This window comes from Pogona vitticeps, chromosome 5 (genome assembly GCF_051106095.1).
Source record: "Pogona vitticeps strain Pit_001003342236 chromosome 5, PviZW2.1, whole genome shotgun sequence".
In the NCBI taxonomy this organism is placed as follows: Eukaryota; Metazoa; Chordata; class Lepidosauria; order Squamata; family Agamidae; genus Pogona; species Pogona vitticeps.
The window spans coordinates 157,436,664-157,462,937 of NC_135787.1; the positions used below are offsets into that span (position 1 = coordinate 157,436,664).

Consider the following 26,274-nt stretch of genomic DNA (forward strand, 5'->3'; position numbering starts at 1 on the left):
ATTAAAATGCAATCCCATTCGCTATATGTTGGCTTTATTTGCATAAAGCACTTTAGTTTATGTGCAGAATATGGCTTTTATTGGCAAAAACGCCTTCAGTTTACATGGACAGCAAAGCGTGCACTAGATTTTCTTGCACTCAGACAGATTCTTCAGGCCCAGGGACAGACTGCAAATGACTGCAATCCATATTCCCAGATTTCTGATGTAATGATATATTACAGGTCAGTCATTCTCAAGCAGAGATGCACGCTTCATCAGTGAGGTATGTCAGGATTTTAGGAGAGTCTAGAGAATATGAAAGAAGTGCACTTTTGAATTTCTGTTAAATTTCTAATAAAATTCTCTTTACCTGCACAGTAGAAATACAGAGATCCACAGAGGGGAATAGCTACAGAGTCCACCCAGAGTCTCATTAACTGGCACTTAGTCTCAGTAACTCACTCTGAGATATTTACAGGAGAAAGAATTTTTAAAAAACCAATTTCTTCACTTACAGTTGCTTGAAATTACAGACCTGTGTAAGCTATTTTCTCTACTGCATACAAACTTAGCAACCAATTGAACAGATCAAGAGCAAGCAAACAACTGCCACCATCTGAGGAAAGAGAGGGAAGATACACTCAGCAGAGAAGTAGGGCTCTCTTTGAAATCAAAGCTGGAAGGAACAATTGGTTAACGCTGGATAAATCAACAACCACCTCAGCCCAGAAAAGTCCTTAGTAGTCACACGAAGTATGGATAGCAAACCAAACTCCAATAAAAAGTGCAATGCAACTATTGCATATGACACCATTGCATTATCTTGTGACACCTATTATCTTGTGCTTTTCTTTATTTTTCTTTGTCTCTTAGTTGCACTGTGATATAGTTTTTGTTTTGTGTAGGTGATGCTACTGTGTCCTACCCTACAGTCCACACACACATACCCATTTGCCACTCCACAGCAGTAGAAACCTACCATTTTCCAATAAAGGGGGGAGGGGGAGAATCATGTGGTCTTTGTATGCAGTTCAAAGGCAAGGGCAGAGGATGCTTCATCAGATATCTGTTGGACCACTAAAAATAATTGCACACAAATGCTAGCTTTTGGCTCTTACGGGCCTTCACCAGGCTGGGTACCACTTAACCTGTGGATACAGGGCACTTACCTATCATGCTCCTGTTGTACACAAGTCCAAGCCACTATATTGCCAAATATCAGATAAAATTTATTGAGTTAGGCAGATTTGGGGAGGGATGAGACTTCATGTTTATGAAAAGGGTAATCTTTTCATCTTGAGAAACACTGCTAGAGTTTGGGATGAGCTGGATAGCAAATTATACAGTGATTAATGCAAAAATAATGCTGCTAACTCTATCCACTACACCCAGTGTGGTGTAGTGGGTAGGGCAACAGACTAGGACTCTGGAGAACAGGGTTCAAATCCCCACATGGAAACTCGCTGGGGGAGTGGAACTGGTAAAACCACTCTTTAAATGTCTTGGTTACCTTGAAAGCCCTATTAGGGTCACTATAAGCTTGTTCTGACTCAATAGCACAAAACACAAAATAGCATCATATTATTTAAGGCCCTGACAACAAGAAGGAACAGTGAAATGCTCTGAAAGGATTCTTCAGGTCTAGGAGATTGAGCATTAAAATGAGAGACAAGGTTCAGTCTAAGCAAGTGTTAGCTAATGCACATTGGGGCAATAAATAAAAACATCTTATTTTCACATCTACATGGAGCCTAAGCTGGCAATAATTGACAGAATCTTTGGGTTGTAGTGGTCAAGTCAATGAAAATATTGACCTCATATGCTGCTACTGTGAAAAAGGCAGGTTCTTGAAAGGGATCATCAGGAAAGGAAAACAGAACTGCCAATGTCATAATGAATTATTCAATTCCTTGTGGGTCCAGCAGGCTGGATAGCTCCATGGTTTAAATATCTGGCTGTGGAGCCAGAGGTTGGGAGTTTGATTCCCCGCTGGGGCTCCCGGGAGAAGAGCCAGACTTGGGCAAGCTACATGGTCCCAGGAAGCCCCCAGAAGAAGGGAATGGTAAACCACATCTGAATATTCTCTACCTAGAAAATTCTAGAAAGGGTTGCCATAAGTCAGAACCTACCTGATGGCTCATCATCATCATCATTATAATAGTGGGTCCACATCTTGGCTACTTCACCTCCAGAAAGACATTGTATGGTCAGAAAAGGTGCAGAATCTGATATAATTGAGGGCCTAGAGCAACCTTCCTGTGAGAAAAGATTAAAATATATGAAGCAAGTAGAAAAAAGGATTTCCTCACACCATGCATAGCTAAGTTGTGAAACTTGTTTCTATAGAATATAGTGCTAGTTATAAGGGATTAGAGAAGTCAATGTGTGACAAGGCTGGTGTATCAATGACTTACCGTATTTTTCGCACCATAAGACGCACTTTTTCCCCACAAAACAGGGGGGTGGAAAGTCTGTGCGTCTTATGGAACGAAGAAAACAGATTATATTTTCCTGTTTTCTTCTCCTAAAAAATTGGTGCGTCTTATGGAAAGGTGCGTCTTATGGAGCGAAAAATGTATAGTCATGATGGCTATTACCTACAGTATCAGAAGCAACATGTCTTTCTGTATATTAGCTGTTAGCATTCCAGAATTGCTGAATACATTCTTTGCTGCTAAACATGTCATGCCTGCTAGATTTTTCTGGGTATTTGAGAAAGTAGCTAAACTGGTGACAAGTCAAGACGTTTTAAACACTGCAAGCAATCAGTGAGTTTCAAGAGACCCAACTGCCACACAAGTTCTTCAGAATTCAAAGGGGAAATTGTTAATCTGTTAACAAATATGTGTAACTTCTTTCTAACAAGGGCCTCAGTCTCTCAGGGATAGGAAATTCCATTTAACATCAATTTGCGGGGGTTTCTCAGGGAGGTCCAGGCCATTTATGTTCTTGTCAGAGTGTGGAAATTTATTGACTTAAAAAGCTCATAACAACTCAGTGGAAAAAGTTCAGGGACCTACAGAGAGGAATTAGCTTCAAGTTTCCCCACAGTAATCTGCCCCTTATTGTTTGTTCTCATCAATTGACACTTGCTGTCTCAATAACACACTCAGAAGCACTGGTAAGAGAAAAAATAGAAAGTCTCATTTACTCACAGTACTGAATAGATAAAAACAGCATATTGTAGAAAAGTAAGTACAGCACACACTTAGCCATAGTACAGTTGGTCCTTTAGCAGATTAGTAGCTATTAAAAGAATAGGAAGCAAGGACTAATATCCTGAATAAGGGTGAATTAGATCTGAGGTCCCCCAGTGGGAACAGCACTTATTAATGTCTTTGACAATGATTTGGAGCCATGGTTCCCAACCTTGGGTAACTCAGGTGTTCTTGGACTGGAATTCCAAGAAACCCCAGCCAGCACAGCTGGTGGTGAAGGCTTCTGGTAACTGCAGCCCAAGAACACCTGGCTTACCCAAGGCTGGAAACCACTGAGCTGGAGATCATAACAATAGTGACACCTATATGCATTTCAACCAGAAACATCCGGGCTATATTTTTGGAGAGAGAGAGAGAGAGAAATAATTTTTTTTAGATAGCAAGTTCAAAAATTCCATGCTAGCTGGGGAATTCTGGGGATGTAGTGGGGGAGAGGAAAGGAGGGGCCAGGAATTTTCCCAAACTCTGAGGCATAACTATGATTGCTTTTGAAAGCAATATCACAGGGCTTTTGGGAGATTCCAGTGAAATCACTTACTGGTTTCTGTATGCTGATTAGAGATGGGGGTACAGTATTCGTATACGAATGCAAATATCCGCGCACAAGGGTCCAGCCCCATTGGGCTGGATAGTCCACTCACTGATCTGCCATGGACACGGACGGCACCATTCTATTAATTGCTCTGCAGTGCGCGATCTGCTTGCTGCTCTGGGCAGGAGGACAAGCCTTGCTGCAAGATCAAAGAGTAGCGAGTGGATTATTCCCTGCAGAGCCATTCGTAGAATTGCGCCATCCATGTCCACGACAGATCAGTGAGTGGACCGTCTGGCCCCATGGGGCTGGACCCTTGTTAACACCACCTGTGTGGGAATATTTGTATTCGTATATAACTACAGTGGTGCCTCGCTTGAGGAAATTGCTGTTAAACGAAATTGTCGTCAAGCGAATTTAAAAAACCCATTGAAACGCATTGAAAACTCTTCAGTGCATTCCAATGGACTAAATACCTCATCGTAAAGTAAAGATCCTCCATAGGGTGGCCTGTATAGCAAGGAATCCGTCCTAAAGCACAGCGGGTGGCCATTTTAGAGCCACCTATCAGCTGTTTGAAAATCGTCATCTAGCGAAAAATCGGTTCCCAAAGCAGGGAACCGATCATCGTGAAGCGAATTTTTCCTATTAGAACATTGTTTTGCGATTGCAAAAAAACCTCATCATCAAGCGATTTCATTGTTTAACGATGTAATCGTTAAGCGAGGCACCACTGTACCCCCATCTCTAATGCTGATACTTTTGATGCTAGATTTGAATGTATCTATTCTTTTGTGTAGGTGATGTTTTAAAGCCCTGTGATGGTGTGCTGCCTGGCTGGACTCTGTGAGCAGAAACACATATCAGGTAAGGAAAACCAACATCAGTCTAAGCCTAGACCTGTCAAGGGAGCAAGTTCCTATTCTGGATGCTAATCCATCGTATGCCAGAAATCTATTGATTGCTGTTTATATTAACATGCTTCTGGCTTTCACCCAGAATCCTCTGTAAGATTCATTGCCTATAGCCAAGCTCTATGATACAACCTCATTTATTTTACTTCAATGGACTGGAATTCACATCTGAAAAATTTACTTCATCATATCTGAAGAACTAACACCAGGGTTTTTTTTCCCCGCATGAGTACCAAAAGTTGGAGAAATTGTTTTATTTGTCTGCAACTCTCAGAATATCTCAACTAGCATAACCAGTGTGCAGGCTAGCTAGGAGATTTGGGAACTGTAGTCCTAAAAAGTAACTGCTCAAAGTTCTCATCAGCAATGATCAATACAACGGATAGACTTAAAACAGGTGAGATAACACTACTTGTCACCTCACACTCAATGTCACATTGAGGTATCATTCTGGGTAACAGTCAGGTTGTTGATTGCGGATGGCTCCCTGCAACTTAAAAGAGCTACTCACTAACTACATTAAAGGTAAAAACAAAATAAAAATAAAATAAATTTTTAAAAGAACAAATAAAAAGACAAAATATGGTGGCCCCTTAAAAGACTACATTTATATTTTTCAGTGCGAACTTTCGTAGACAAATCCACATTGTCAGACATATGAAAAAGAGATATAGCAAAGCAAATATTTATACATGGCATCAAAATATAGATACCAAAATACAGCAACCATGGTTGGTTGTAAGAAAGTCTGTGGGGGTTTAACATTCTGGTGATAGCGTCTTTGATAGGCAGGTATTTCATTGATCTTGTGCTGTAAAGGGCATGAGAACCTCTTTCATAAAATAACAATGGTAGAATAACATGAATGTTGGTTAGACTGACTATTTACAGTTGCTAATGAACTTCGCCCTGACTACACACTTTCCTTTATAATCAGTTGCAATCACTAGCTACACAAGCCCAAGGAAACAAACACAAATGACAGACTTAAAAAGCACAGATGTCAATTCTGTCTCTGTGTCTACCCTGTCAACACTTTTAACCTAACACCTTAACAGGACCTAACAATATAATCCACGAAAACAGGGACCCATAAAAAATGGCAGTAATTATACAATTCATCTTCCAGCATGACTACCCACTAATAATAAACTTCTGTTTTCTATACAGGATACAAGGGCAGGCTTCTATGCGAAAAATCCATGGGCTCAAATATGTCATCCATAAGCAAACCAGTAAGTGAATGTTTCATCCTCCCTGGTTGTTTTGATATTAATCTGCTGTTAGAAAACTGGTGTGAAGGAGGTGAACTGGAGCCAATAAATTATAGCACAAACCTATTCAACTCTATGCAGAAATAGTGTGGAGATTTGGGGAGTTGTAGTTCAAAAAAGTAACTATTCCAAAGCTTTACTGAGGCATAATGGGTTTGTTGCTATGTGTTGTCAAGTTGGAACCAGCTTATAGTGGCCATATTAGGGCTTTAAAAGTAAGTGAGATCTTTAAGGAGTGGTTTTATCAGTTTCACACCCCCAGTGAGTTTTATGGCTGAGTGCGGATTCAGACCCAGGGGTCCTAGTCCACCACTCTATGCGCTACACCACGCTGGGTGTCTTGTAGGTTTAATGGGGCTTAAATCCAGGAAGGGATGACTGGACTCTACATTGATTCTGTTTGTTTTGCTGAGAATAGACACAATACCTTTCTTCTCCCACTAGAGGTGTTATTTAATATGCAGGATGATATGTCCTTGCTAATTAAGGTGGTTCTGGGTCTACTGTGGTTGTAGCCATTTTTGGCTCTCAGGCCCATTTTTGTGCCTCCTGGACCCCTCCTGAGACCCAAGACACTGAAAATTGTTCTGTGAAAAAAACCCCAAACCATTCAATTTCTTGGAGTCTCCAGAAGTAATTTTTCATTGAAACTAAGCACAGAGTCTCATTGTGCCTTGTGTTTTCCCATCTTCCTAAAGAGATTTGCAGAACTGGACATGAATCTCTGTTAGTTCTGTTTGGAAGGGTTGATGTGGCACTTGCTGGCCAAAAATTGAAGACTACATCTCCAGAATGTGTACATTGTACATGTAAGCTTTCCTTGGTTGTGTGCTGAACTGAACTTTTAATTCACCAAAGTTAATGTGATAATAACATCCTGTGCCTGGAAGTTGCTAAAATACGTTTCATCAGCTACTTTTCTGGAAGTTATCTATTGGCATTGTACAACTGAACAATTTTTGCCTTTCCCAATACTGTCATTTATTTTGATAACTAAATCATATTAGAGGAGAGCTATTGTTTATTCGAATGGGAAATTATGATTTTAAACCAAAAAATATGGTAGTGAGTTTCAGGAAGGGGATTCTTATCTAAAACCATTAAATCCTAGTTCTAACTGGGCCAGATATTTCATCATGGTGAAGTATTTTCCTATTACAATTTTTTGATGTACTCTCAGACTAAATACAATTTGTTGGGGATTATTTGACGGTCATATATTCATTTGCTCTGTCTCATTTTCATCATGAAATACAGAGTCTGCTGTCTCAAAAACGAGTTGAGCTAATGCAGAAGTGGGAGAGAACTTTAAAAGTCTTCATGCTTTTTATAACAAACCCTCATTGCTGTATGAATCTTGTAATCTTGAAACTGAAACAATAACTTCTGCAGCCTGAAGATATGAACAGAATTCCCACCACATGAAAATCATGATAAAAAAAGTTTTAAATATTATGCTGTTGTGTTGAGAAGGAAAAGTTTCTTTCTATATCAAATATGTTGTTATTACTTTTCAGCCTTTATTCTTTTGTAAGTGGAATACTTCCTTTGTTGTCCAAGGATGACTTGATTTTTGTAGGAAAGAGTGATTAATTCTCTCCTCTACTGACAGAAATTTTAATGGGAAAGATCTGAAATCTTCAGGCAATGTCAGCCATAAACTGCTTTCATAGCTTTTCATCAAACAGGCAACAAATGGCTTCCAAAGCAGAATAAGCAAGTTTCCAGATTCTGACTATCACACTTTTTATATTCCTTGAAAGACTGACAGTTGTTATTGTTGTTTATTTTTCACATTGTACTAGTGTCTAGAATCCCATTTTGGTTGTGACAATAAATATAACAAAAACATTGCCCTTGCCCAATTATAGTCATCTCTAAGAAAAAAACAGAAGGAAAATTGAAAAAAAGAAAAAAAACTGTTGACTATCTGTCAACCATTTTGTATCCTTCGATGTCTGAGGCCAGTCATAATTCTTACGCATTATGGGAGTGATGAGTAGTTTCCCCCCCCAAAAAAATGGTGGCGAATAGCGGAAAACGTGTCTGCAAAATGCCATTTTTCCTGGGAATGAATGGAAAATCTCCAACTTGTGAGCAGAGTGCAGCCCATATGGTTCTCCATTTGGCTTACAAGCTTCCTCCTCCCTTAGCTACAATCTGTGACCAAGAGATAAGAGGGTATTTAAAGCCTGGGACACAATTGAATGAAATTGAGCTCCATTTTACAGCTTGGGAAGGTCTTGGATTGGGGTTTTACTTGTCTGTGAAGGATCCTAGGGTTGAGCTGCACTTCATATGGTTGATAGGAAAAGGTCCAAAATGGTTCAAAATTATATCTGGTCCTGCCCACTTTTCTTTGTTCCAAACCTGTATCTTTAGCTCCTAAAAGTCTTCCCAAAATAACATTTGGACCTTGAACTGAGAAAAAGGGTCTCAACCCTGTTCTAGGGAGATGAGGAAAAGAATATATATTCATGAATGTTCTTGGAAAAATGCTTTCTGCAATGATTCAATTAAACTTGAGTTTTAATGTTTAATTAATGCAAAAAACATGGTGACAGTTAATAAGGCTTTACCAAAAAATATTTTATCACAGAAAACTCCTATGCTCCTCTCATGACATTGGATTCATCCATGTTGTTACACAGTCACATATGTCAAAAGTCCTAATGTTCATATCACAGGCTTGCAAATGCAAGGGTTAACACAGTGATGATGCTGTTAATGAGTCACAAGTATAAGTCAATCAGGTTGATTGGAGGATTTAAACATGACCAGTAAGATTGCAACCCTGTAATATAACAATTAGAATATATGGCATATGTTGCTGCTTAATGACACATATGAATCTGCTGTCAGGACAATCACACACACACAAACAGATATTTTATGCAAAAACTCTGTATACAAGACTTTTTGAGCAAATGCTGGTTTGTACACAAAAGGCAATTCTCTAGTTGTTTTACAAAAAAAAGGTCCCACATGAGGAAAACTTTGTACCGTGTATCTTTTACATTTTTCATCTCATTGACAAGAGCAAATTAACCAAGGATTTCCATCGCTAGAATTAACACTGCAGTAATATGACATGTCTTTGTATATTTTTACTGGTGGCGACAAAACACTAATGTTAGAAGTCTCTTAGAATTACCGTTTCTTTTTTTATTTTCTTTTATTTTTTAACAAAGGATGACAAAAAGGAAAAGGGAAATTGAGGTTAAATGGGAAGAGGAGAAACAATAACATACTAACATCCATTCTATACATATTGTCATATCAAAATTCAAAATTACTCTTTTTACTATTTTCTGCCTTCCAAGTTTAAGTTCTCATTTCAATATATGCTCTTCATACCCTGCCTGTTGACTCAGTCCATTTGTAGAATAAGTCCCATCTTTCTGTTGCCTTTTGTAAAGGACAGTCCTTCATCACTTCTGATAAAATGTCAATTTCCGCTGTTTCCCGTATCTTCTCTATAAGACCTTCTTGTTTCGGTACCATCGGACTTTTCCAATTTTTGGCACAGAGAATTCTGTCTGCAGTAACTATGTATAATACTATATATTCCTTTGTCTTATCTATGTTATCAGGTGTCATACTCAATAAAAACAGTTCTGGTGTTAATGGCACCTTACAAAGCAATATTTGTTGCAACATAGCATGTACTCTTTTCCAATATTGTTTCGCTACTCTCCGAATTACCATTTCTGAGAGGCTTCTCATCATTAAGAGCTACCTGGCAGGAGCATGGCCATCAACCTGACTCTCTACAAACTGGGACTAGCAGTACCTCTTGAATCTAGGCATATAAGGGAGAATATCATTTGGGGTTCTCTGCATTTGCTGGAATTGATCAACAACTGCTAGTTTCTACATACTCAGGATGGAAGGAACTTGAGGTTTAAAACAGGAACCAAGAGGACTTGAAGTCTCTGAATCACATAAACAAAACATGTATCAGGTATATAACTGTTTCTAAATAAGTAGATAAAACTGTAGTCTGCAATTCACAGCGTACATATAGCTAACTCTGGCAGTGCAGCTGAGCTTTTGAGCCTAACATCTTTTGTCAAACAGCAGTCATCCATGCTGCATAGCAAGCTCTGGGGAATTTCAAAAGCTATTTGCAGTGGAGATGGGAAGCTCATGCTCAAAGAAAAGAAAAAAATACTTTTTTTTTAACCTGGACAGGTGAAGTTAGTCATATCAGCCACTGGATTTGCCTGTAAAAACTAATTTGACTCGAATCCCACTTCAGAAGTGCAGGCTTTTTATCAACAGATATTTATTGTGAAGCTCTTAAGTGTATGTATGTCATTTTCAGATTTTCACATCTGCCTCATTTGTTAAGCCCACCACATTATGATCGTAGAGAGCCATCAGTTGTTCTCACTGACATATCTTATAAGACAGAGGATATTTGGCTGTTTTCCTACCGAGGGAAAGCTTTGCAGTTTTCCTTGCCCTTCGAAACTTAATTTGGACATTAGCCAAGTTTCTTGTTATGTCATTTGTGTGGTTTCTGAAAAGTCAAGAACTGAAGTGGGTTACAATTTGGCATGCTTTTGGCAATGCTATTCTGACTTGGTATTTTTAAAATTCCCTAATTTTCACAAATAAATATGTGCACAGTTTAGAAGCCAACGATACAGATGGTGCTGGAAACTGTGAGCTCTAGTTCAGTATTGTATATCAATCATTAACGAGCATGTCTGACAAATAAAACATTGTTTTTTTATAGTTGGACGTCTGGGAAGCCTTGAATGATAATATATATATATATCTAGAAGCAGAAGGAAGGGAGAGAACCTAGACTAGTGTTTATTCTGGACTAATATGAATTGGGAGCTACCCTTTCTGTGAATGGTGATAGCATATCATTATTTCTAAAAATACAGTATTCCTTGTTCGGCTTCTGGAAGTTCCCACTTGATGCAGCTGTCAGTGCTGAGAAAATACAAAGATGGGAGATGTCAGCATTTTGGGCTAAATCTCCCAAAATCCCATGCCAGCAGGGCCATCTGTTGGATTCTGGGAGCAAATGCTTCCCATCTTTGAAAGGTGAATATAACTTCTAGAAGAAATATACTAAGTCAGGTAACTGCTTTATGGCCTTAACACTTATGTAACCTGTGGGAAATGGCCCTGAATTGATGAAACAGGTTACACAAAAAGCATTCTAACAAATGTACAGTTTTACTTGTAGGTATCTCTGTTAGCCACTACATCTGCTCATATTCACATATGTTCATGAAATGATGACATTTCTATGTTTTCTGATCCTTGAGACAATTAAAATCAAAGGTTTTTTAAAAAAATATTATGTCTGTCTGAACAAATAGGAGAAATTCCTATATTTGCAACACATTTCTGTGCCCTGTTTTAGGGATTACAGTCCCCATTTTGAACGCCTATCAAAGAGCAGATCTCCTTTTGAAAGCTTTCTCTTCTGGATCCAGGTCCCATGAAGGCAAAGAACCATAAGAAAGAAGAGCAGAGACACCGTCTTCACTGCCATAGTGAGATGTATTATGTTTGTATGCCAGTCATTTATAAATTTGCCTCAAATTTAACATCTATATGCAATATATATAAAATTCTTAAGAAAATGAGCAAAAGAAAGCTGTGTCCTTTCCTGTCCTTATTTAGTCTCTCTTTTTTGGTAAAGTGTAAGTGGCCAACCTATAACTTACATCCAGAGTTGTGGCTGGATTTTTGGAAATTTAGCCCCAAACCTATAACTTACATCCTGGAAAGGACCCTCATGCTAGGAAAGTGTGAAGGCAAGAGGAGAAGGGGACAACAGAGGAGGAGATTGTTGGACAGTGTCACTGAAGCTACCAACGTGAATTTGACCCACCTCCGGGAGGCAGTGGAAGACAGGAGGGCCTGGCATGCTCTGGTCCATGGGGTCACGAAGAGTCGGACATGACTAAATGACTAAACAACAACAAGTGGCCAACCTATAACTTACATCCAGAGTTACTTGCAGCAAACATATTGAACTGAATGGGGCTTGAGTTAATCATTGCTAATCTAAGTCCTGCATATTTAAACTGGACTAGTCTGAGTGTGAATAACGTTGGGTTTAATATTCTATTTTTGAATAGAATCATGAGTTGAATGAATGGGCTGTTTGTTTGTTTGCAAGTGGAAACAAACCAACAAACCTCCAGGGTCATATAAGGCAGGGAAGCAGCCTTAAATGTGTATTAGCTGCCTCAAAGTCTTGTCATGTATATTATTTGAAAAAAAAACACTTCTCTAAGAAGCATTTGATGCAGAATTACCAAAATGATGGTACATTTTTAAAAGTGTGTACAATATAATTGAGCTGATAATCTCTCAACAAATCAGTTTATGTACTATGTTAGAAAGTTTTATGTGTTTGAAAATGTTGTACTTCATTAACTGAAGTAGTCGAAGTCATCCATTTCTTGTTCCCGCTAGAAACAGGAAGGTAAGGTTTGTGTGAAAATGAATTAAACTCCAATTAAACCTGAACTCTGAAGGCCTTAAAATGATAATTACTCTTGACTTTGATAGTCTTGGAAATTTCAGTTTTAGAATGAGTTCATTATAAATGTGTTCCTTTTCATCAGAAGTTGTTTGTTGTACATGATACGTTTACTGAGGTAGGCCAGGCCTTTTAAGCGTTCAACATCACTTTTGTTATAAATTTCAGTCATGGTTGCCTTGAGACACATAGCCCAGCACATTATCCATGCATTCTTCTCATTAATTCCTTGGGAGCATTTGCAAATAAGGCCAGTAATAATTCTTGGTTATTTTTAAAAATGGTTGAATTTAAGAGAAGGGCATAGATCTTGCAAATTTCACTTATGCAAGAGGAGGGATAGAAATAGCCACTTGCTTAGATATCTTTTGCATAAGGTATCCACCTGAAAACCAGCAAAAAAGAGAACAAAAAGGGATGACGGTTTTTCTAACACTGAGTGCTGATTTATATATACAAGCCAAATATACAAAGAGAAAGGATTAGGACTGAAAGACCAAGGAAAATTGAAAAGATATGGAAAAATCCCAGTATGTGGCACTATAGAAAGACTTTACGATTGGTTTAGAAATTATTTTGCAATGAATCTGTTGCTGACTTATGGGGGCATAAGACCACCATTATTGTTGTACCAATTTAACTATGTTGTTATGTGCCATAAAATTGCTTCCCACTTATAGTGACCCTATGAATTAATGGTCTCCAGACTGTCTTGTCTTTAAAAGCCCTGCTCAGTTTTGCAAACTAAAGGATGAGGCTTAATTTAGTGAGTCAACCCATCTGATATTATGCTTTCCTACTGCCTTCCTAGCATTACTGCCTTTTCCTATGGGCCTTGTCTTCTGATATATGTCCAAAATACAACAGCCGCAGTTTGATCGTTTTAGCTGTTAGTTTAGCACTAATAGCTAGAACAAATTAACAAACCTTCTGTAGTTTTCTCAAGAGGATTCCATTTGTACAGTCAGTTTCCCTCATGGGAAATATGAAACCCTCCATTTGATGCATAATACAACTTATAGGGCAGCCACCACACCCTTTCAGCTGATGTATGGGACCTTCCTGAAGTATACCCAGTGACAGGCAGTAACAGTTAGAAATAAACAGTGCTTGAGAACCTAGCTCCCCCCCCCCCCCGCTCCCCATGAAAAAGGTGAAAATGCTTCAGGCACCTACTGTAAAGCCTCATACCTCTGAACAATAGCTTTGACATGTATCTAGGTGGCTTACCTCTACCCTGTTTCAAGGATCTTCACTAATCATTGTAATGGAAAGGAAACTTCACCCAACCAATTTTGCCTGAGCACCAACAGAGAGAAAGAGAGAGAGAGAGAGAGAGAGAGAGAGAGAGTAGAAGGGCTTTTACTTCCAACTCTTGCCAAGAATCCTGCTTAAATCCTAAGGAAAAGGGGAACTAAACTACCCATTCCACTTTTATGATTCTCCACGAACAATGGCTGCAGAATGTGTCTGTAGGGGGTGAAGGATTCCTAAGATTCTGCTTAAATTGTTGTGATAGAAAGGCAGCTGTAATGTCTAATAATATTAAAATAAGGTGTAGATAATCCAAAATCCTCTAATTTATCAAAATGCATTCAGTAAATTGAATTATGAGGAAGGCAGGCCACAATAATTGTAGACAATAATAGCAGCAAGTGGAATTCCTTCTTTATGTAGAAGGACATGAATGCTGCTTCTTCCTCACATACCACATTTTCCCTTTTCAATGGGTGCACATGATAAAAAAAGTCCACACTGAGCTTAGAAATTACAGAAATACAGTATACTTTACTGGATTCATATGCTGCCACATACTTTTTCAAAGGGGCTTTCTTAACTAGAGAAGGGCAGTGTTGGTGTTAAATCTGATTTCAGTCATAACTAGAGTAGAGTTAGATCAATGTAAGATCAGTAAAATCAGTGGGACACATTGAAATGTAACTTAAATGTAAGTACCAATTTAACCTTAATTTCATTGTTTAAAAATTGTCCCACCTAAATTTAAAGGAATTAGATTTTTGAACTCTCTAAATGTTTGCTGGACTTTTAAGCCGTTCTTCCCATCTTTCCCCTTTCTGAATATATTCATGTGCAACTGAAAAAATGTACTCCTGCCATCGGTGTGTGCTATTAACAAAATGACAGTGACGGATTTGGCTTCCCACTTCCTTTCCTGCTATTATGTTCTGGAGCTCCTTCCTTCTGCTCTGCCCAACTATCTCTCAGGGTTTTATGCTGGCCACCCTCCTGCATCATAGAAAGTTGCCATCGCTGTTGCAGCATGTTGTTGACCACTGTGGTGACAAGGGCAAATTTGGCAGCCACTGCTGGATTTCCATAATAATGCAGCTCTCGCTGTTTTCCAAGGATGACTCCTCAGTTCCAAAAAGTTGCTTTCCACTAGGTAAACAGAGTTTAGCTGGGGCACAACTTATTGGTTGCACTCATTTTTGTGCAAAGAACGCGGCAGATTTAGCAGGACTAGGAACTTTATGCCCAAACTGTCTTTTAATTTAATTTACTTGATAATACCAACATCGCCTCCATGTTCTCTCTTCCCTGTAAAGCCTACATGGCTATAATTCCTTAGCTTATCATTTGAAAAACAATCAAAACACTCTGTACAAAGTTGTAGGTGTCCTTTTTTTGTTGATTTATTTCCATGAATTGTCTATTAACTTTTTTCATTTCCACAATAAACTGGCAATTTTCTTCTTTTTATGGTGCACTAGAGAATCTTGAGTCTATACAAGGAAGCCCCCCCCCCAATTAATTCATCACTTGTATTTTGAAGTCAGACTTCCTTCTATTAAGTTAGTCTAGAACAAAAAGGACAGTTGTAAAATTACAGCTGGAATTCTCCGTGTACTCTCACATATATGTAAAATTGGTGAAAGATGAAATCTTAATACATTTCAATATGCTTGTTAGATAACACTTCTTAAAGCTTATATTGTAAAAGGGACAATATCTTTCCATTATATTGGATATGGAAATATGCAGGTAGAATGTCTTCAGAATAGATTCCACATATTGTGGGGATGTTCTTGTTCAGATGTATTTGCCACCAAACTTTTAATTCCAAGAAAAAATATTTGCGTACAAAGATATGACGCTCTTTTTAAAAGAGATGTTCCTTTTAAAAAGAAAAAGAACAAGAAACTAATTAAAAACAGGTAAATATTATAAATGTTGGCTATGGTGAGGCGAAAGCTAGAATCATTCATGTGAAATCTTCACTAGCAGCTAAACAAGCTCGGACATTTTGGCCAATCATGCCACACTAAAGCTTTTGGAAAATAGATTATTATTTTTATATTTTGAGTTCTTCAATGGCTGGGTCATAGATTTCACTGGTGTGCAGTGGCAGTACCTCTTATAACAGTGTGCATTTTCACAAAACCATGTTCTTCCTTACCTTTCTCTCAAAGACAGGGAATATTATGGAAGCCTTTTTTTTTTTAAAGGTATTGTTCCACATGCAGTGGTAGCGCTAGTACTATCCCATTGACAGTTAGGAGCCCAAGCCTTTTAATGCACAAAGGGTAGCAGTACTTCAGCCAATCTGTGATAAAAGGGGGGAAACGAGATCACTATGGAAACGGCAGGGAGAATCTAAAAGGTTTCTTTATAAAGTAAACGTCTGATGTTTGTGACTGCAGGGGCAAAGAATTCATAAATCTGGATGATGCTATCGTTTCTGATTTGTTATCGCAGCAAATGCTATGTGTAAGCGGTCTGACCATGGCTTTATTAAGCGCTTTCTTTGGCACAGATACTATTCCACGAGAGAGAGAGAGAGAGAGAGAGAAAGAGAGAGAGAGAGAGAGAGAGAGAATGGGGAGTGCTGCAAGAGACATCTCATTTATTTAAATTTTTCATCATACTTTTGGTGTGTGTATGTGTAGTCATACAAACCCCAGGGCTTATGTAGTCAGACATACTGTGAGCCTGCCAGAAATGCATTCTTTCACTCAGGGGGCTGAACACAATTGAGAAAGCAGTGCTTCACCCCCATTATGAGTCTGCTTTTGATCTCATGTTGCAAATCTGTGTCATTCTGCCTCCGATTGAGAAGCAAATAAATGGGAAAGGGGTGGGAGGAAACAACCCTTCAGTAAACAAGGTACTTAAGACAAAAAATAAAAATAAAAAATTGAAGGTGGTTGCTGTTGTGAGAGCTTTCCTGGACCTGCCTGGACAACAGATAGCTGCCCAGGATGAGTTTCAGAAGACTGCAGTGAGCTGAAACAATACAGCAGCATCTCTGGTCCTGCAAAGGCCAAGTCAGGCTGGCGTTTAAGCTTCCTCTGAAGCACTTCCAGGAGCAGCAACACTGGCAGTCCTCTGTCTTATGAATTTCCAGTTCCTCTGAATCTCTCTCAAAGCTCACACAGAAAGAAAACTACGGTAAGTCACCATTATTATTATTATCATTACTGTTTCTTACTTTTTGAATATAACTTTTGTTTCATGGCTTGCACCAAGATTTTTTGCTTGGCTATTTCATATTAACAGCTCAGTTATCCTGGTCTGTTAAAATACAAAGGTGTATCTTCCTAATTTTGCCATGCATCATGGTTCCTATTGTACATCTGGTGGAATTCTCTGTAATATTAGAAATACAGGGAACTGGGACTGAGAGGGATTCACAAATACTTTGTGTGGATTTGAGGTCTGACTAAGTGGATTGTATCACCCTCAAGTTAACCAAATACATTTGATAGCTAAACTGTTTTCAGTTTTCAAAACACACTGTTTGTGCAGCTTAACCTTAAGAATATGGCTGTGTAATTGTAAGTAAGATGAACAGGCTTTAGTGCAATTGTTGGATTATAGTTTAAAATTATAATTTACATTGCAAAAACTGGTAAAGTTGTGAAAGAAGCATGCCTCCCTAAAGCATTTTGATATTGAAGTTCATTCATGGCTTTTAACTAGAACAGTATTAGAAATAGAGGTGTCTTTTAAGGCAGGAGCTATAAAACTGGCAGTGCAAACTTTAGGAAATGCCAAAATAAGTATTTGAGTAAATAAAAATACATTTTAAAATAATGTGGTTAGATTTCTTTGTTGCCTTTATGCACACTGTGAAAACCAATTATGCAATTATCTGTGGTGAAACGTGGCTTTCTGGACTGACATTAAATTGCTTTTTAAGACTTCTTTAAGTAGTACTGACTTTGGGCTCTGAGTTGTAAGGAGCTTTCTACATTGATAAATCATGTTGTGTTCAGACTTTTGTCAGGTGATGGTGAGAAGACTAACCATACAGGGCAGGATGTTTCTACAAGGGCAACTCTTGAACATCTTTATTTTTCATCTGTCAAGATATTCTACACCTGGCATTTCCAGACCAGTAACTTCAACAGGGAAAAAAAAGATTTACAAGGTAGGGCAGAACTGACAATCAGACAAGTTGATAGCTTTGGGAAAATCTGTATGAAAAATTATAAGTAACTTATTTTAAAAAAGTGAATAATCTCTTATGGTCAAGCACATTGGTTGCAAGATAAAAGGAGAGATGAATTTACATGGGTGATTGCATATTATGTTATTATTGTCCTGACTGGTGAATGTTACAGTACAGAACTGAAAACCAGGAAACTGTTGCATGTATATGGACTATGCTAAGACTCCACTTTAAGTCACTGTTTTTAAAATAGATGGTTGAGTGCTCCAGAATTAATACATTTGCTCTGTTATTTGTGTTCCTAATTTCACTGAGGATGGGTCCTATGACTATAAGAAAGACAATCTGGTACCCTGGTTGATTAACAAGGGGGGAGGGGTGCAAGATGGTTTCTTGGAAAGAAATGAGAACAGGTGTAAAATGTTTCATGTATGAGATTTCTAAGGTTGCAGTTTTTAAGAATAAGTGGCTTTGGTTTCACTGAAGCTAAAAAGGTGATGATGATGCCAACTGAAGTGAGGCATTGTGATCTTATTACTTATCCACAATGTAACACTGTAAGAGTGTAAGTATCTTAAGCATCTTTAATCATGGGTCTATGCGTTAGAATATATAGGCTCCCAGTGTCTGTAGTCTTGCCACTCTGTCCTTCCCTGCCCCAGTCAAATTAATTCACAGTGCCTTGCAAATAGTAGTGCAGTACCTTGACTGTAGTTCCCTGAAACCCATTTTTAGAAGACTATGTGTTGCAGTGATTGGAATGGAAATGTAGTTGTTAAGACACAACAGAAGATAGTTTTGGAGCATTGACTTGTGCCATCCTTTGTATACTGAAGTTCTCCCATTGGCATCAAATTGAATTACAGCACAGAAAGTGGTTGAGACACAGCATCTCAGATTTTTAAAACTTTCATTCCCCACTAGTATTTACCCACTGTTGTCATTGTTGCAGTTTAATTTTGGATTTTATTCAGGTGAAGTGGTTATTATGAATGTGTTTATTTTGATTTTGTCCATGATCTTGCTTGTACCTCAGTGAAAAAGATTGGGATCCTGTGTGTAGAGTTTATATCCTATTTAAAGTAATTGTATTGTCAGATTATAGTCAAAGAATACAGTATTCAACATGTATTTTGAAGTCTAAGAGTTTATTCTAACTGTATTAATTCAATTACCATAAAATGTGTTCCCTTTCTCTCTTCATTTTGTTGATGTCTTTCATTCATTCTTGAAGCTACATGCGCAAGGAGATATCAGATTAACACATTTAATTCTAGAGAGAGAGGTTTACCATTTTATATAATGCAGATTTACATATTGAGATGATAGGTTCATTAAAATTAATATTGGAAACCATGCTCTGAAACGTTGTATAGAAAAAATGTGAATGAAGCTCATGTTATTCTGGGCATTTTCTGCATTTAATGCGTATCTCTTGCTCCATAGATCTAAGTTATCTGCTGCTAATTTATTAAAACTGTCCTTGAGGGTATCTGTTATGTGTCTTTGTGTGAAAACAAACACTATTATGAGATAACGGAAGGTAATATTACAACTCTGTCCTCAGGTAACATTCTCAGGTACCAATATACAATGCAATAAAAAGCAGGAGAGTTTACTTCCTCCCAATTTTTATGAGTCATCTGAGAAATACTATGCAAAACATTTGAGTAGGTGAGAGTTATAGAAAACGATCAGAATAAGTCCTGGACATCTGAAACCTGAAAAGACATACTATTCTTGTTCTTTTCACTTGCGACTGTTACTCTGTTTTGTAACTGAAAGTTTTGCTGAAAATATTGACAGGTAAGGTATTGGCCTAAATCTGCTTGCCAGTCCTAACCAGAGTAGACTCATTGAATCAAAGGGATGTGTATAGCTTATCTTTCAGACATTTGTGGAGTTCAGTTAATTTTCATGAGTTGATAAAACAGTGACAGCTTATAATGTTGAGGGTGGGTATATTCAGACCCCAATAAAACTAATGTATTGTAGGGTATGAAGGAATTCCATGTCTAGAGGAATGTTGGTATGGGAAGAATTAGATGTGTTCTTCCCAAACCCCGGAGCCAGAAACACATGGTAGAATAATAATAATAATAATTCAGATATACACTCCTTGTATTGTACTGTATCAGAAATTTGTTCCTGACCTTAGCAAATGTCAGCTTTCCTCTAATGGAATAAACTTTGGATTTTCTTGAATAGTTTGTTGGACTACGTAATGTCATTTCTGTCATTTTGTCATACTAGGCTGCAATCCAGTGCACATATATCTTGGAGAAGTTTCCACTGAATTTGTGGGATTTCTCAATAGGTATGCATTGTTTGGCCCCTCAAGTACTGCTGCAAATGTTCCTATTCTAGAACACTGTCTTTAAACTAAAATTTTAAACTTTGCTTTTTACTACACTTTCTCTAAAGAACTCAGAATGGTTTATCATGATAGGCTCAAAATTCAGCCCCAGAGTTCCTTATCTTCAATAGTTCAATGATGTTGCCTGCCTTGACAGCATCCTCTGGGATATTTTAGGGAAAATTCAGCCTGCCTTCTCTCTCTCTCTCTCTCTCTCTCTCTCTCTCTCTCTCTCTCACACACACACACACACACACACACACTCTTTATCTCTCTCTCTCTCTCTCTCTCTCTCTCTCTCTCTCTCTCTCTCTCACACACACACACACACACACACACACACACACACACACACACACACACACACACACACAAGGGAACCATTTCCCCTGAAATACAAACTGAGAAGAGGTGAAAGAGCGAGTCTTCCCACTTGCCCCCCACTTTGCCTGGAGAGGGAATGCCTGTCTAATGAAGAACACCCAGGTTTTTAGTTGTGCCTTGAATTGTGTGGTATCACATTGTGGAGGAGTAATGTTCACATTTCTTGGTGTATGTGTAAAGCAGTTAGCAATAGGCCCAATCTGATTTGTTTGTATGAAATCCATGTCTTTTTAGTACAATGACTATAGGCATAATGGAAGCTTCCTCCTTGGGCACATCTAAAATATCATGATAACACAGTCTAAATATTGTTAGAGTCTTGTCAAATCTGAAGACACATACAGCACGCAACGAATTACTAGTGATTAACAGTTTTATGTCTGCCTTTCTCATGAAAGTGTCATCTCCTGTTCTGTTTGCAGAATATATATTTTACATAGATTCATAGCCTAGAATGTGTTCAAGTAACACACACTTGCCAGTTTATTCTAAGCCAAGATTTATTGCTTGGCAACTTACTGGCTAAAATCCTTTGGAACTTGGTAAGTCAATGCCTTTGTGTCATTGATTCAAATGGGCCTACTCTAGTTGTGACTTACTTTAGCATAGTAAACTTCAGCCAGACTGGGCCCATTTGAATCAATGTAACTCATCAAATCGCTGCTGATTCCTATGGATATATTCTACTACAACTTGCTATGCTAAGGAACAGAATTTCAGCCATTGTAAGCTACCCAGAGGATTTGATGAAATGTAAGAGAAGACAACTATGGCTGATAAAATAAAGAAATATGGTCACTGGTTTTGTCACTATCGCCAGACCTCTAGAATTAATGATCTAGAATAATGGTTCCCAACATTGGGTCCCCAGATGTTCCTGGATTACAACTCCCAGCGCTCCTGGTCAGCACAGCTAATGGTGACGGCTTTTGGGAGTTTTCAGCCAAGAACATCTGGAGACCTAAGTTTGGGAACCACTGATCTAGGAGAAGCTGTCGGATGGGCTGGGCAGCTTTGAAGGGATCATATGATAACTTTCTGCCCTTGTGATTGTCTAAATGTTGCACAAAGCACTGACAATGGGACCACACAAACATAGTTACTTACAAAATCAAAAGGAGCTAATACTCCCCTTCTACTTTTGAAAAAAAGTGGTCTTAGATGGTGCAGGGAACTGTGTGTGGGAAGTGTTTAAGAAATAAATTGCAACTCCAGGGGCCTTCCAGAAACTGCAGTTTTCTCCCACCTTAAAAAAGAAAAGGATGAGGGAAGCCTGGGAGCCGCAGACTTAACTTCGGGGATTGTATGTGGTCCCAGGCTTGAACTTTGCTCATCCCTGCACTAGGAGACAATTGGGTGGTTTCTTCCTAAAAGCAGAACAAGTGGCCAGAGCAGCAAAGGGGGGGGATCATAACTATTAATTGAGGAAAGCTGTAAAATATCTTTTTCTACTGTAAGAGAATTCTCTACTTGTAAAACATCTTCCTCCAAGATTTTTTTGGGACATATTTAAGAAATATCAGTTCTAAGAAATACCAGTGTAGCATGATGGTTGCAGTGAAAATACTTGATATATGTCTAGATTTGTTTCTTTATTCAAGATTGCCTCTCAGTGTTGCCATTTATTCTTCTGTCAGTTGGTTAATTGATGATCACCACACGCTACTGCGGCAGATACTTCAAACTCTTTTAAATTGTTTGCATAACTTTGGAAGTGATAGTACCACTTAATTGCACTGTTAGTAGAACTAGATTTGGGTTTGTATGCACCAAACAAGGCACACTCAGTCCATTTTCTGAACTTTAGGAAAGCAGTGCCTCATTAGATTCAGGAAATCACAATTTCACAAACTTCTTTAGAGGCTAAAACACACTGCTTCCAACTCTTGGGGGAAAGAAGAAAACAGAAAAGTAATCAGTGATTTTGCTGGTATTTGGTGGGGAGTATTCTTTTGAGAGGATCCGTTATTGCATTTAGATTTTACTGCACTGAAAAAATAAAGCCATAGCACTGTGCCATCTGATTTAAATTTTGTTGTCCTGCACTCTATGATCTTTTAAATAACAAATTCAAGTAAAGGCAAATAATATTTAGGGCTGTAACTTTCCAATGAAGGTTAGTAGATCCAGTGCATTATGTTCTTTTTTTCTTTCTGTGCTCTTCTAAATCATACTTTCCTGGAATCATAATGTTTAACTTTTAGAAATTAAGTCATTTTAAATCTGTGATGCCCTAGATATTGTCGTTTAGCGCAGGAAAAAAAGACTTTCTTGAAAGAGAATTGTCCGCATTATGCTAGTATTGTTTCTGAAGACTACCTCTCTCCCTAAAAAGTGTACTTAACAATTGTTTGAACTTGCTTGGAGAGAAAATTGAATGTAAAGTCTAAAATACGATGTAGTGTGAATTTTTATACGCATCCAAACTGGCAATGTTATCTGTTTGGGGTCATGTTAATTTAGATTGACTTGCTTGGTTTTAAGCTCTGTTTTGTCCTTTTTACTCAATACTTTGTGCTTATTTGAATGAACAAATCTTTTTCCTTAGAGGACAGCTTGCAGGATCCAAAAGTACAAGACACCTATCTGTCTTTCAAATCAGATATGGAAAAAAATATCCATTGTCCGGAATGTCCAAGGATTAAATGTTGTTTCTTGGGGAAGATATGTAGTAGTACCAATTGTTTGAGAATGGAAATAAAAGTTGTTATTTCAAAGAAATAGTTCCTTTTAGATGTATTATTCTGAGCACTTGGGGTATAACTACGTAGGGCAGTAGAATTAGAAAATATTTTGCATGCAGAATGTTATATGTAAAATCTAACCACAAATCAAAAGCATTACATTTTCCATTAATTGGAACATTTCTGATAACTCTTACAAGCAGTAAAAATGATTCATAGAAGAATGAAATAGTTCTAATTCATTCTCGATTCTAACCATTCCCCAGAGGGTATCAATTTCTGTTGTTGTGTGCTTGGCCGTGTTTTAAAAACAAAGAGCCAACTAGATGCCTTTTTCATTGAGGTTGTTGTGAAATTGTATACTCCTCTCTGTGTATTGTAAAGGTTTCTGTGGGTGGCTGAAAGTAACGTAACAGTAAATAAAGAGTTAAAAAAAGAAAGAAAGGCAGGCGGGCTGGTTTGTTGAGATCTGTCAGAGTCTGAGTGGCTGGCTATGTATCTGTCTGAGGAACAATAGGTACCTGTATTCTGCACGGGCTGCTGGTCAGGCATTAGCAATCTGGAAAAGGTCTGCCTCTGTTAGAGGTTTCTTCCTGAGAATCCCTAATGACAGTCCCACTTTTCAATAGGGAGGGGTGGAAATCCCAGCTCCTGCCTTGATGAGGAGGGGCAGAGCTTTCATCATTGCTATTCAGCCTTGACTTGGTCTGGGAGACCGAGGGTCTCTCAGTCTAGAAGTCAGCAGGCTGTCTTTACAGTTACTTCACAGAGGCACACACACAGAGAGACAGAAGAAGCACATGCTCGTGCACTCTCATGCGCGCATGCACACACACACACACACACACACACATCCCATTGCTGCTCTAAGCAGGCAGCTTAGTGTCACAGCTACAGCCGAGGCACAGTGCAGTGAGCACGGGTGAGACCACTCTTCGTGGTGGGAAGAGGGTGTGTGGACGGTGGTGACAGCAGCGAAGGAGCCATTCCGCCTGCAAGTATAGGTAAGAGAGAATATCCATTTTCTCAAGTTTTCATATCCACTCAGATTCGTTCACTGTCAATGGTACTTTTTGAAGAACGAAACCCTTTCCTATTTCAGATTGCAGGTCCTTCCGGTTGGCTTTCCAGCACGAGCTCTGCCTGTACAAAAAGATGCGCTTTTCGTTTTTGGGTTGCTGTCCATTCTCATTAGGAACTTTAACAAGCACTATTCAAAAATCTATTTGGAAGCATTCTATTGGGGTCTATATTATGTTCAGTAGCGTTTATCTGTTACTGTTTAGAAGGACAAAATGCCGCTTTGCACACTGACCTTACATATACAGTATAAAAACTGTGTGCCATCAAACCAGGTTTTAATTATTTTTACACTGTTAACTCTATGGAGGTCAGAGAGTTTTAAAAATTAATGAGCTTCCCTGCTGAGTTCAAATAGTGTAATCTGCATGAGTAGCTGCAGTAGGACGATGACATTATTCTGGGAATATTTTTAATGCAGGTTTAACCTTTAGACTTGAATATATTGCCTTCTGAAAAATTCTTTTGATTAATCAGAGGTTTGGATAATCTGTATTTGGAAAAGGGTCAACAGTATAAAATGTATATCAAGTCGAGCTTTACAAATGCACAATATGGTGTACCAAAGCTAGTGAAGGATTTTTTAATGGACCAAAAAGAATTTTGAGTCCTTTCTATTGATGCTTTACACATATTGTGCACAACTTACTGAATATATGGGATGGGACAGCACATCATGGTCAAGAAGAAAGTGCTGGCAAAGTGGAATATTGTTTGAATTTTAAAGTGCAAAATGGTTAAGAAAACTGGGGGAACAAAGTTTGGTACAGCATAAGGTTGAACAAAGCAAAAGAGGAAGTGATGCTACACAGCTGAAATTTTTTCCACTCTTTTAATGGAATTTAAATCGCATGTCATCATTTCCTGGTTTGAAAAAAAAAGATCAAATTTGATACCTTTTGCTGTCCTTTGCATATGTTAAGTTACTGTATGAAGCACATAGAGGAATAAAGACTATCTTTTACTTGTGTGCTTTGGAATGCTTTCTGTTTATTGTATTGTGAACTGGAGAGAGAAAAGAAGGCACTTGGAAGCCACAGTGTCCTGTAATCTGTGTGGGAGATACATTTTATTCATTTACCCATTTACAAGATGCATTCTGAGCTTCCTGTGATCCATTGTTATGTAAATCTTGTTCAGCAGGGGAAAGCACTGCTAAGAAGATTCAATTTACTTGGAAAGTTGTTCATTTTTAGCTAGGATGAATGTTATTTATTTGATGTAATTCAAAGGCAAGGAATGTGTTTTTCTTGGTGAAACCTATCATGACAGGTGGAGGTGATCTAATCTTTTTAATTTTGATTTTCATACCAGAGGAGATTAAAGGATGATCTCAGTGCCTTTACTAACTACCAAGGCTTCATGGACGCCTAAGCGCTCTTGGTTGCCATGGCCGGTCTGACCTCATGTCTATCTCATTTTCAGAACTAAAGAAGTCTTTTTTCACGTTTACGAGGGTGTACCTTGATTTATGTCCAAAATTGTGACTTAATGTCTTTGTATCCATGTGATAAATGGTGGCATGCGATTAATCATTTCTTAGAAGTAAACACTGCTGTCCCACTGAAAATATGTTTTGTTCTGAGTTAATGGTATGGAACAAGTCACTCTGAGCAAACAGCTATCTATTTCTTTTAGAGAGCTATTGAAACTTGGATCAAAAAGGAGGAAATTGGCATTCATTTCTCATGCATTAGTGTTTCATTTCTGCTATCGGATGATGAGGCAGCATGTAGATTGACAATTAATGGCTAGCATTCCATTTCCTCCCATCTAAATACTGTATATAATAGGTCAAATCTGATATTCTGCAGGACCAGAAAAAGGTCCACAGAGCGTTATCTGATTCTGTTTGTCTGCTACTCCATTATTACTGACCGTACAAAGACAGGCTGTTAGAAGTACTTGCGCTCTTCT

General features: G+C 38.3%; 2 long non-coding RNA genes across 9 annotated transcripts in view; both read left to right on the forward strand.

Annotated features, from left to right (window-relative positions):
* LOC140707344 (uncharacterized) overlaps positions 1-12,140 on the forward strand; it is a 109,651-nt gene extending 97,511 nt beyond the window's left edge. Inside the window, exons 3-5 of one of the 2 annotated variants that reach the window (XR_012087326.2) lie at positions 4,533-4,599; positions 5,817-5,881; positions 11,310-11,545. This is a non-coding gene — a long non-coding RNA (uncharacterized LOC140707344). Of the gene's footprint in view, positions 1-4,532; positions 4,600-5,816; positions 5,882-11,309 lie in introns of both variants that reach the window. The other variant, XR_013536661.1, reaches the window with a different exon arrangement.
* Positions 12,141-15,978: 3,838 nt separating this feature from the next.
* The window catches only part of LOC110084187 (uncharacterized), a 120,243-nt gene continuing 109,947 nt past the window's right edge, over positions 15,979-26,274 (forward strand). For 5 of the 7 annotated variants that reach the window (XR_002301440.3, XR_013536660.1, XR_013536657.1 and 2 more), the window contains exon 1: positions 23,725-24,281. This is a non-coding gene — a long non-coding RNA (uncharacterized LOC110084187). Of the gene's footprint in view, positions 16,851-17,677; positions 17,833-23,724; positions 24,282-26,274 lie in introns of those variants that run through there. The other 2 variants (XR_012087322.2, XR_013536659.1) reach the window with 2 other exon arrangements.